The sequence below is a fragment of the Anoplophora glabripennis genome, unplaced genomic scaffold (assembly GCF_000390285.2).
Source record: "Anoplophora glabripennis isolate ALB-LARVAE unplaced genomic scaffold, Agla_2.0 scaffold12, whole genome shotgun sequence".
Taxonomy (NCBI): Eukaryota; Metazoa; Arthropoda; class Insecta; order Coleoptera; family Cerambycidae; genus Anoplophora; species Anoplophora glabripennis.
The window spans coordinates 1,337,355-1,351,538 of NW_019416512.1; positions in this window are offsets into that span (position 1 = coordinate 1,337,355).

Here is a 14,184-nt window from a genome sequence, read left to right on the forward strand (position 1 = left end):
TTGATGGTACATTGTATATGTTTGGATGGGATAAATCATTATTTTCCTTTACAATCTTCCATAGGTCTATTATGAACCTCCACAATCATAGAACTTCATGTATCTTTAGCCTTCTAGTATTTCGTGGTTTTTCTTTTTCGAGATGACGCACACCTGTTGGGCTTTCATACCCCCACCTATTGGTAGAACCTACAAAGGTTTTTTTCCACATCAATGTTACTTAGATGTTTTCTGAGTCTGCGATGTCCTGTTAGTTATCGTTATCTTCATTGATCTGCGGTTTTGGTGTGGTAGGTCTGTTAGTAACTCCTTCGATGGTCCATTTAGGAACTTTTTGGTTTGCCTCTGTTTCTTCCTGTATAGTGTATGTGTTATAACATAGCTAGCAATACCACAACAGGGTTAGGACCGCTGTAGGACTATAGATGAACCTGCTCTGGCTAAATCATCAGCCTTCTCGTTGTCCTGACGTCCCTTATGGCCTGGTACATAAGCTAGCCCTATATATTCCAACTCTGATCCCCATGTGGGTCTTCGATCTATCTGTCCCTTCTTCCAGTATTTACTATCTTCAAATTCTTTTAAAACTCTTCTTGACGCCAAATCGTCACTTGACGTGTCTAAATTGGATCTGTCTTTCACTTTTTAGCTTTTGTATCACACTATGCCTTTGGATAAATGGTATAAACAGACCTAACTTCTGCTTTAGTGAAGACGTCTATTGATAGGTTTGAAAAGACCGCCACAGTTGCAGTAGGTCCACTCAGAAAAATCCACCTTTAAATACCTCTTAGGAGCCTTTTCACTCCCATTTAAAACATCTTAGACCACCATACCACCGGCCATATGTTTTCATTGGCCTTACGATATCTCTAAAGACTGTTCTGGCTCGATGCAAGTTCTTTCAGTGTGAGAAGTTAGCTTTCGGTCAAACGTTACTCCTAGGTGTATGGCCGATTTAGCAAAAGAGATCACTTCATTGTCAGCTAATTTACCTACCCTTGTAAAGCTCTCTTTTTAGTAAAAGGAACTTTTCTGGTCAATTTTTACTAAAGTTTGTAAATATCCTGGATATAAAAATTACTTAATTTTATTTATGAATAATAACAATTTAATAATAATGGAATATTACCTACAACTTAAATTATACAATATACAATATCACAAAACGTGTTGGCGAATTATCAAGTACAAATAATTGCAGACGTTTCAAATTCAGCAGGGGAGGAATTTTATCCTGGGATATTCAGGAATTATGGAAAACATTTTCTTCCCGCGTTCGAATTAATTATTTCGCACAACTACTGTTCCAGTGACGGAAACTTTCCTGCTGTATCTGACCTCCAAAAGTTTTGGGCTCTCGGGGAGACTTGCCTGATTACTATTCCACGTCATATAATGTTACCAAATTCGTGGAATTGCCCCTGAAACGAAGGCGAAATTGTTCACAATGAATATTCTTTCATCGCCTTAAACAAGAGACTCTTTGGATCAATTTAATTTGTCGGCAGTAAGGTTAAATACACAAAATGTTTGGCTGTAGGTACCTTTGAATTATTTTAAATTAAAAAACTTTATATTATATTTTTTCGTACAAATTTTGCTGAATTTCTTCAATACATTTAAATTCTCTCAATTATATTACATATTATTTCTTTTTTTTACGGATTTGTTATATTCTACAGATTTTAACATACTTTTGAATTATTTCATATTCAGTGTGATAAACTACGAATTTTATCATTACAGATTTTGTTGTACTGTTAATTTATTTAAACTACGAAATTTACTGTACGAAATCTTAGTAAACAGAGTACGCTATGCTTCTTTCAATTCTTTCAATTACAATCCTTGCTAAACTTACCTACTTTTGAATGTCTTATACAAATACAAATTTTACTATACCTTTGAATTGTTTCATCTACATTATGCTGAACTCGAATTCTTTCATTACATATTTCGCTGTACTTTTGAAATCTTATGATCTGATTAAAAATTGTATGTACTTTTGAATCATTTCATATACATCTTCATGAATTTTTTAAATCTTTCATTTTATTTCAGATTTTGTTGCTCTTTCAAATTATTTAAACCATATGAGAATAAAAACGAAAACGCAAAAATATCTTCAATGCAGATTTTCCTAACCATTTAAAATTCTTTCAATTATATTACACATTTTGTTATATTTTTCAGATTTTACTACACTTTTCAATTGTTTCGTATTTATTGGGATAAACTACGAATTTTTTCATTATAGATTTAGCTGTACTATTTAAACAACAAAATTTACTATATGAAACCTTCGTAAACCTACTTTTACATTTACATACTTATGAATTTTTTCATTACAGAATTTGCTATACTCGTATATACAAATTTTACTGTACCTTTGAATTATTTCATCTACATTACGTTGAACTTTCTAATTCTTCCATCACATATTTCACTGTATTTTGAAATAATTGACTAAAAATTGTATGTACTTTTAAATCATTTCACATATACTTTTATGAACTTTTGAATTTTTCTTTACAGATTTTGCTGCTCTTTTCAATTATTCAAATTACAAACTTTACCATATGAAAATGAAAACGAAAACGCAAAAATTTCTTCAATATAGATTTTGCCATTGTATTAAGTTCCTTCATTACAAAATTTGATAAACTTATGAACTCTTTCATTGCAGATTTTGTCATACTTTCGATATCTTTAACTACTAATTTTATTATACTTTTGATTTCTCTCATATAAATTTTACTGAGCTTCCCAATTTCTTCTAAACATATTTTCCAATACTTTTAAATTTTTAAAATTGTATTTTACTGAACTTATAAATTCCTCCATTACCTACATATTTTGCTATACTTTTGAATTCTGTAACAAATTTTACCATTCTTTTGATTTTTTTCATATACAATTTTGCTAAACTTTCGAATTCTTTCATACAGTTATTGTTGTATTGTTGAATTCTACTATAAATTTTACTATGTTTTTGAATTATAAACTAATGCAAAAAATTTAAAGGGTCAAAAGAATTTCCAAAATTTTTCCGTCATTTTTTGACTGTATTTAGGTGAAAGATGGTCGTATCGGGAATTTAAAAAAAGCGTTTTAAAGCTCTAAGATTCTAGTTCTTAGATCTTTCGGTCGAAATTTTCTAGGAGCTACGGTTATCATGCAATTCTGAGAAATAGTGCGACAAAAAAATTTTGCAATTTTTTTTATTTTTTGAGTCCACGGACTTGGAAATTTTTTTTTTTCAACTAAACCATTGCATGGACCAGACAGCTTGTTTATTCAGCTTCAATTTCCGTTTTTTTAAATTTCGATACGACCATTTTTCATCGAAATATCGGGCTCAATGGAGAATAATAATAATATCTCGGGGACAAATGGTCGTACAGAGAATTGAAGGGCAGTTTCGAAAACTGGAATAAATTTCCTATAACATGCTGACGCAACATTTCGGAAAAAAATTTGTTTTTATCTTTTACACGAATTTTAAAAAACAGGAGAAAAAGGGTAATTTGTTTTTTTAGAAAATTGAGGGCTAAGTTAGAAATATTCACGAAATGACTAATGTCAAGCATGACTTTTACAGTTCGATATACTCAGAAGAACCCTGTGAAGTTTCATCTCTGTCTAGCGAATCGTTTCTTTGTTTCAAACAGTCAAACTTTTGAAAAAAAATAAAGGGTCGCGTTTTTTGAGCTTAAACACTTCATAATAATGATTAAAATGGAAAAAATTTTTTGAGGTTTTCTTACATTTTTACCGCAAATAACATTTAAATTGATGGAATTTTTTTTTATTATTTAAAAAAAAAAATTTCTAAGAAAATAGTGTAATTTTGAAAAAACTGTTTTTTTTAAGTGATTACAAACTGCGAAAAAAATAATTAGAAAGTCTCAAAAAAAGGTATGAATCGGGGTCGAAATCTGGTTTAGGTTATCAACTTTAATTTTAACTTAATTAAAAGCTGATGAACAGAAGAATAGGATGGAGGGATTTTATTTTCTTCAATGTCCGGAAGGTTTTCCAAAAAAAAACAAAAAAAACTTAAAAAATTTCGAAAATTCCTTTGACCCTTTAATTTTTTGCATTAGTGTATGTTTTGCTATACTTTAGGTTCCAAAAATTAAACTATAAATTGTGTTTCTGAATTCTTTTGATATTATAAGAAAAGCCTTTATAAAATTTTCCAATACGAGAAACGCTGAAAATGGGATGACATATCCTGCAATTTCAGCGTAATAAAATTACGCCAGGACAAAAGATTTCCATTTGGAACACCCCGAATCAACAGGCTCGTTCGTAACACACTGGCGAGTGTATTTTTCAGCGACCGCATACTTAAGTATTTTAATTCCCCATTAACCCTATTACTCCGGCATAGGATGCAATTATCCCGGTCCTCTCTTTATTTGACTTCATATTATTCTTCGCGCGGTTTACCTAACCTTTCACCTCCTAATTCGGTGTTTGGGATGCAAAACGTGTGTGCGGCGGCCTCCCTGAAATTTTCAGCGCTAACCGTGATGTGGGGAAAGAAGCTCTAAAAAATGCTATCTGTGTTTGAGCCACCTGTGGAGCCCCGGAAAGGGGAATATTCAGTGTGTGAGCGTGTGTGGCGGGGGCGTGAACCGGATCATTTGTAAAAATGCTCGCCAGCCGCCCTAGCACGGGGAATTCGAACCAATCTGCTCTGAATTTGAAAACCAAACTCGACTATTTTACTTCTACTTTACTCATGTTTGAAATGTGTTATATTAAAACAGCATGTAAATAAATTAGTCCAATTAAATAGGCCTTTAAATCGCAATTTTGGTCAACTTGCCTGAATTTTTTATATGAGTGACAGTATTTTTTTTCAACCCCCGACCAGGGGTGAGAAAATATAAGATAGAGGATTTTTTCAAGATAACTCAAAAGGGGTAGGAGCTTATAAAAGTTGTAGAGCATAAAATTCTACATAAAAATGGTATATTAACTTTTTCTTGTACTATTAAAATTAACAGAGAGGGAGACTAGAAGTTAAGGGATGATTTCAGAAATTAAAAAAATCATAACAAGCAGAAAAATGAATGAATTTTACAATTTTTTTCTCAATCTACTCTAAAAAATGTAAACCATCTTTCCAGAGAAATAGATACATTTTTTAATTTTTAATAAAAAAGTTATAAAAATTTCACAAAGCGAACGTGATTTTTTATCTTATATGTCGTAAAACAAAATTTCGAAAGAAACTTTTCATTATTTTAAATAATAATCAATGGAATGGCAAAGAAAAAAATTGTTTTAGTATTAAATCATAAAAATTAACTATTAAAAAATTGAAATAGTTATAACTTTTTTATTAAAAATGAAAAAATATATTTCTCAGAAAAAAAAGTTTACATTTTTTAGAGTAGATTGAAAAGAAATTATAAAATTCATTCATTCTTCTGCTTGTTATGAGTTTTTTAAATTTCTGAAATCATCCCTTAACTTCTAGTCTCCCTAACTCTGTTAATTTTAATAGTACAAGAAAAAGTCAATAGACCATTTTTATGTAGAATTTTATGCTCTACAACTTTTATAAGAATTTTTTTTCTAGCTCCCTTTTGAGTTATCTTGAAAATCCCCTTTATTTTATCCTTTTTCACCCCTGGCCGGGAGTTAAGAAAATTACTGTCGCTTATTGTTATTGTAACAAAAGCCGGGACGCGTGGTCATTTATTTATTAGTTCTCGGAACGGAAGGGCCAAAAAGTAAAATATTTCAGTCAACGCTAATTATCGAAAGTATTTAGCGTCATCCTTCTGAGAAATTTACCAATATTTTTTATCAAATTCCCTTAGACTGTCGGGGCCATGTGTTGAGCATCTGGTAAAGTGAAAAATAGATATTTCAAATAACTTTCGAAATGCATTATAAATAACGTAGGAATTCCAAGAATAAGTTGTTAGAATGTTGCCAGGAAAATAATAATAGTTCAAATAGCTGGTGTTTAGGCGGATTTTCCAAGCTATAATAATATATGAAATGAGATGGACTAATCCGTCCCGTATTGCTATGCAGAGTCACAAGAGGAAGGTATAGGGTTGTTTGTACGTTTAGTCTCAAAATTATTTAGACAAATGTGAATTCAGTCCATTAGACAACTATTAACATGGCATAGTTATGCCAAAGCGTCCCGACATTCAGGGCTCCCGCCAGTAAGATAAGAACAAACACTTCTGGACCCAAAGAATGGGCGTGTCGAAGCGAAGTGTCGAATTCAGGAGAGATCTCCAAAAAAACGGGCAGTTTTTTCCTTGGGTTCCACATCGAACAGTCTACTTAGTTTTAGAGTCTCGGGTTAATTTAGTAATGGATAAAGTCATTCCAAATTTTGCTATGGATCGCGCATTCCCTGAATCTCGGTACGCTGTCGCGTGTCAATAAATTAATGAATAATGTTGTTCGAGCCCGTTGTGTCGTTATTTTGTTTGTTTGTTTTGTTTATTGTTATTAAAACCCTTCCTGAAAGTTTTGGTGTTTCCTTTTGTTTCTCTCACTTCAGTGTCACTCTATATAGCCAGCCACTGGATTACATTCTACGTAAGCAATAGAGGGTAAGTGCCTGACATTCATTCTCTGAACATACGACATTTCTAAGTTCCCACGTATTAATTAAAGTATAATAATAATTATAAACGCCCTTTCGAGAATTAAATAGTAAACTCTTTTGAAATCCAGACTCGTTATGATACTGGTCATAATGGTAGATAGATAAATTAAAGAAATAACCCCTCAGGCTACATTACCTCAACAACATACCTCAAACTAACTTAAATCAAACATTCAGACAAATTGACCAAATTGCGATTTAAAGGCCCATTTAATTGGATTAAAATGTCCGAAAATTAAGGAGCCTCCTTCCTGGGGATTTATGGCTCTACAAACAATAAGAGAAAAATTGTATTCTTTTCTTCTCTTTAAATATGGAGAAAGCTACAAAAATGAAATTAGGCTTTGATTTATGCATGGGGTCCTAATCATTTCCGTGTAAGGGTACGACAATATCTGTTCAATTTGATGCAACATCTGGTGTTCCTCAAGGTTCCGTCCTGGGACCTTTGCTCTTTAATTTCTTCATTAATGATGTCGTTGCTATCTTCAGTGTAACCTGTTTGCTCTATGTGTGATTACATAAAACTGCAGGAAAATAATATTACACTGTAAAAAAACACCCAAATTCACTCAATTTTACTCAATAACACAGCCACACAAAAAAGAAAGTTGTCTGTACTTTTCATGCGACATATGTTATCCGTAGTATTTTTGCCTCCTAATCACGAATCCGGTGTCAGAATTGAGCTATCACATCGCAGGAATTCACGATTCACGGAAAAGTGCTAGAAAAAATACAAAAATTTTTTTCCTATATTCAAATGTTCATTTATATGGTTCCCACCGAATGTGAATCCACGGTCAGAATTGATGGTTATTTTTCTAACCTCAAAAAAACAGGACAGATAACACGAATTTTCAAAAAATAACGGATTCGCACCAAATTTGGTATACGGGGGTTTTCGGGGTCGCTGATCACGGATCCGAGGTCAATTTTGCAAAATTCAAGATGGCGGATCCAAAATGGCCGACCAAATTTAAAAAAATAACACAGTTGCACCAAATTTGGAATACGGAGTCGCTTATCATGGATTATTTATTAGTTATTTTTATTTTTCTTGTTGTATACCCTCACCTTATAATAGGTTTTGTATTGTTAAATAAATAAGTAGTATATATAAACGATTCATATACATCAAATCGTGTGATAGGCCGTGGTGAACCCCAGTTTTGGCCTCCTTAAAACTAGAATTTTTTCGCTTATAATTAAGGCTCCTTTGAATTTGTTTTCGTTCATTTCTCATAGAGCATAACCCTGATTGCACTGTCTTATTTTACTTTTTCGTTCTAAAAACTATTACATTTACGAAAAAACTACATGAAATCAAATTAGTTTCAAATAAATCAAGCTATTTAAAACAGGTTTTTAATGGCCATACTGGGCATAGAAAAATAATAATTACCCAAGAAATTATTTGTTCCAAAGTTTTCTTCTGATTTTCCCAAGAGCCCGTCAATTTACCGGACTAAACAGTCGTGTTATTCGTCGACAGCAAGCCTAAATGGGCCGTTCTAATAAGGCCGGGACTCGTACAATTTGGTTATATTTCTTTATTTCACCGTGTCCGTCAAGTTAACCGAGAAAGGTTTAAAGGGGGAATCGTGATGTTTTTATTAATTGAATAGGAAGCGTTAACTTGCCTCCTACCTCTGAATAGAAATTTGTATTCATTCATTCTTTGCTTTCAGCCACGGAACCATTCAACAAAGCAATTTGGTAATATTTGATGAGTAGCATTTGAGATCTATAGTGTCGAAATTCATGAAAATAATTGCCCCTGAAACGACGACGAAAATTTTCTTCATATATTCTTTCGCCGCCTTAAAAATTCCTAAACGTTTCTATTTTCTTCTATTTACTTATTTCAACATTCCAATTACACAGTCAACTGTCAGTTAAAAACACAACATTTCATTTGGTACACATTTGGTCAGTTGTGAATTTTACTATACTTTTGAATTTTTTCATTTAAACTCATTTAAAACTTGCATCTTTAACTAGTCTCGAATAAAAATCTTTCATCGTAGAGCCCTTATGAATAATAGATATGCTATTGTTACGCTTTTAAGCTGGACACGATATTGTCAAAACGCACGACCTGTTAACACGTCACAGCATCACACATAAGTTATTATGACTTGGTATGTTATGCTTCTGCTACCTGCTACCCTGCTACCCGTCAGAGCTATCAGAATAAAAATGAATGTTTTTTCTTTACTATTCTATTTTTACTTCTTTATAATATAGTTAAAAATTGGCAAGATCTGTAGTGAGCAACTTCAGGTATATGTATGTTTCATACACTTATATTGAATGCTGCTGTGTTCTGCTGTAACTTGATGTGTTGGCAATGTTAACACGACACATACCTACATTATAAAAATAAATCTCAAGTGTCATGTTCATTTCTATGAATCATTTTTATTCTGATAGCTCTGACGGGTAGCAGGGATTACAGGATATTAATAGTATGTACTGTGTCGTGTTTAAACATGTATATGACTTCTGATATCATAATCACATGTACGTTCCTATTGAAAATGATATGCGTTCTATAACATGTGCTAATAATGTGTCCTACCTAAAGCTTAAGGTTAGGATAAATTGCTGACACGTTACATGTTAGCAGTGTCAACACGTCACGTCACACAGCACAACACAACGAATAAACTAATCACATTATTCATGTGATATGCTGATGTTTTCAATGGATTTGTATAAAACATATAGATATCTAAAGTTATCTAATATGGATTTTGCTGATTTGTAATTGCATGAATATAAAGTAAAAAGTCCCCACCCAAAATGGACTTGTAATGAAATCTAATCAAGAAATGCACTTCAGACAACACAGTGTATGCTCTTATTTACAATGATTTAATCTTAGATTTACATTATTAACACGTGATGTGTTGATAGCACGATGTTATGGATAAGTTGAGAACACCATTCTGATGTGATGTTTTGAATGTATGTGTATAAATTATATATATAGATCTATCCCGCTAATTTTTAATTATATGATGTAAATAATAAAACATTCGTACCTGGAAATGGATTGTTCATTCATTCAGTACTGAAATATTCCAATAAATGAGCGTAGCCACAAATGTTATATAAAATTCATAGTTTTGTTCTGTCTTCAATAAGTAGTTCTTCTTCACGATTCATAAAAACTGTAAATGACGGTTGTCTGGGCATATATTAACAACAAAATTACTTTGTGTCGTGTTTACGAATGTTTTCTATTTTCTGTCAACACTTCAGAATAATGTCTCTGTTACAATTTATGATAATATTCTGTAACACGTGTTAACACAACACGGGTTATCTGGGACTGGCATATATAACAACAGAATTACTTTGTGTCGTGTTTACGAATGTTTTCTATTTTCTGTCAACACTTTAGAATAATGGCTCTGTTATACCTAATTTAAGATAATATTCTGTAACATGTATTAACACGACGCTTGTCAACACGACACGGGTTGATAATGCGCCATAACGTTCAGAATTTCATTGAAAAAAAAAATGGTAGGAATGTGATTTTTGGGAGTAAAATACCCAAAACCAACGGAGAATTCGGGCATTATCCTTCGCGCCGAGCCATAAACAAATTTATGTTTCTTGCAGGTCCCGGAGGACCTAAGGCGGGTCTTGGTCGGACTTGGGGAAGCCGCTGGTCGCCGAAAGCACGAAATATCCCACGCATAAATTAGGTAAAGTTTCGGCAAGAAATTACGCCGTGCCGGCGGCGGCATTAATACAGTCATTACGGCGGGCGCGCCGCCCCCCCTCCCCCCGGCCGCCGGTGTCGTCCTGGGACCCGTCCCATAAGCGGGATGACGATACTAACACCTGATTACCGACGGATTTGATTGATTGTGTGAGAAAATTAGTTCAATTTGCGTGTAGGGCGCGCGTCAGCCGCCGTATTTTATCGTTGGGCGCCTACCAGCGACAGGCAAGACGATTCTGCCGATCGGTTCTTTTTTAAAATGAATAATTAATACATTTTAAATAAAAATGATTATAATTAGGAAAATCAAACTGAAAATAAATGAGTATAACTTTTTAATAGAAAACTTGTTGAGAATCACTGACTTCAGTATAGCTTTTACGCGTAACGTAGATGAGTTAGCAGTGTTGCCGGTATTATACATAACTTATGAAATAGGAAGAATAACTTAAATAAATAAACATATTTTCAGACGATACGTCAAAGAAACTGAAAAATCTTCATGAAAATGGTAACACCCTTGTCATTCTCATCTTCAACAATAAACTAATTCTATGTAGATAAATATGGAACTTTTATTGAGGAATTAAAAAAATATGTGCACGTGTTACAATTCAAGTAAAATTGCACCTGTGCTACACAGCAAGAGAATTTTTGTTGTTATGGTTTAAAAACATTTAATTGGCTGCAAAGTGGAGACATAAAATTTTCATAAGTAATTTTCCAAGAATACGCCAAATTGCCAATATATTTTTATTATTTATTTATAAAAAATTTTGACAATTTGCTAGACATGAGGTGTGTATTAGGCGGCCGTTTCTTGAGGAAAATATCACAGTATTGTATATTTTTTTTAATAATAAATTTTCCAATAAGCGTTTTGCTAATATTTTATATCAAAAAGTCGGAAAAACTTTTGAATCATTATTAGTAAGTTAACAAATTTCTAATATTTAAAAATATCCTGTAGTTATAAATAAATGTTTTTTTTATATTTTAGACTCTTTATATTTATCTTTCGACTTGAAATTTAATTTTATAAAAAGATCTACATACCCAGCGAGTCCTTTGATAATTTTCACAAATGCAAATTATCGCTTGGTTAATACAGGATGTCTCAAAAAGAAGTACCAAAATTTGAACCAAGTATATAATCCACTAAAAGCAACAGCTTTTGCCTAATACATTTCTAGAGTACACATACTTATGTTCGATGTTTTATACCAATTAAAATAACATTAACAAACTGCCTATGAAAGACAGTGTTTCAACTTATGCTTCAGTCACGGTTAGGTATCAAAAATTTACAATTTTAAAAAATTCTTATCTAATCTTATATTAAAAAGCAAGAGGTTTAAAAAAAAATATAATAAAAGTAGATGCTTTTGATGATGAATTAGGCTGTCAAGGAGAGCCGCAATTCAATGAAGTGCCAAGCGAGTCAACCGAGACATGCGTGAGTCGCCGTCTCAGAATGCTTTTCACGTTCACATCACGTTAGCGTACTGTTGCTTTGTTATCGTGCGGATGTTGCGTGATCAATTCCTATTTGTTGGTGATTATGGTGGTATATTGTAGACAATTTAATTTGTTGCTTAAACGATTAAAATTTTGACACTATTTTTTTTTTTAGTAGAAAATTACAAAAAGAAAAAAGTTTAACTTTCACGCCACATGGGTCTGATTGAATTTGGTCTCGAATTACTCCTGGAACAACAAATTTTCGTTTCACGTGCAAAAAAATAAAACAAAATACATACATATCCCCTCTCCAACCTTTAGCCAAAACAGATTTTGAACCCATACCTACTTGGGGTACCAAATTCAAATTTGCATAGACCACTGATAACAGATGCACATCATAATTGTACGGTGGAAGGGATGGCTTAATACTACTATGTAGACAACGATTCTAATCAACTATTGCTTTCTTGTCGCATAAATAACTACTTTCAGTTCTCAAATGTTGTTTATGTACAAGTTAAACAGATAAACGACATTACCAGTCTGGGTATTCGTGCGTTCATTTGTCCCAATAAGAGATTCACGCGGTGTCGAACGTTGTAATGCCCGTGTTCACATCAGAGCTAGGCAACAAGTAAGGCAAATCGGAGGACGGGCCCTTCTCAACGTCACTCGACAATCGGCACGGGGACGGCTCCGCGTGACGGCACATGGCACACCGCGATTCAGGTGAGGTGACAGAAGGCTTTGACGGCGGCAGGTAGGCAAAGCGGTGGCGGTAAACCAGCAAATTTTCACCGATTGAGGCGCTTGGCTGACGTTGAGGCCATAAATGATATTACACTGAGAGAACAGTTTTATTAAAATTAAGTAAATAAATAACGAAAATAAATAATAATTTTTTTAGAGCTGTCAAAGATTATTTTTAATTGTCATTCCTTCATATTTGTTCCTAAATATACTAAATAATAATAATTAATGGAAATAAATGCCTCGTAAAAAATACTACAGATTCTTTTAAATTGTTTGTAAAAATAAACTGTCAATTGTAATCATGTACATATAAGAAGTATTTTCGCATAATTCCACAAAAAAAATTATTAGTTTTTTTGCAAGAAAATCTAATAATATTGTGCTATTGGCTTCTGAATATTACTATGCGCAGTTCTTTGTTCCATATATATCTTTTACGCCTTTATTATACTTTATTAATCAGCTTTAGTTTGGCCATCTACAGGGTGTTAGAAGTTTAACTGCCTTAATTTTAACAGCATGGAATACATCAAAATAAATAAAAAACCTTATATGACATAGGCCCTAAACTCGACCATATCCGAGAAAAAAATTATCAAAATCTCCAACTTGATTACAAAAGTTCGATTAATTACAGAATATTGACATAACTGCGTGCATAGAATACCATAAAATACAATGTTTATCACTGTTTTGAACTTCTTTATACTTTATTCTAAAAAATAATTAGCGTTGTAATAAAAAAATTTGGTAAAATTCATATCGAGCAATGTGACAACGGCGCGGCGGATAACACGAGGTACTAAGCTGTCCAGTACGCAATTCAGTTGGTATCTGGAACTGGACCGTGTCTGAGTGTTTTTTGCGTACCATTATTTCCTTTTCTTGAGGAGTTTTCCAGCGAGTGCGCAGAAATTGGATTCGGTGTCGTGCATGCATCGAAAATGGTGGTGGACATTTTGAGCATATTATGTTGTAGTTTGTTTTGTACTTTTGTGCGTTTAAAAATTACTGAATTTTGCTTTTAGGTAAGTACCTAAATTATTTTTAGTACGTATGATTATTTGGACCACGTGAATCTTTGGGTACTTTAATTACATATTTTTCAAATACGTAATTTGATTAAAACACTATCTTCGTACTACAAAATCGATACATTTTATTTTATTTATTTAAAAACTGAAAAACAATTGTCTTGAAATTTACTAAATGTTTCACAATAATAGTTGTTTACATTTTTTCCGTAGGACAAGTCTGCCGCGTGCACACGTGGTATGCACCAGCTGTGTAGCGTTAGGTTAAGCGCTGTTGTCACATTGTGATGAAACTCCCCAATATAAATACTCGCTGTATTTTAAATTGTTAATCTTACGTCGCTGTAATATACGAGTTTTTTGTTCATTTATGATTACTCTATTTCGTCCTGAAGTAATGGCAGTCAAACTTCTTACACTCTGTACATAGATGTGTTAAATGTTGTTCTTAGTATGCATCCCGATTGTGAATAAGTGTACAAAAACAAATTACAATAAATATATTTGCTTCAAAAAGTGGAAGATATCAATGCGTT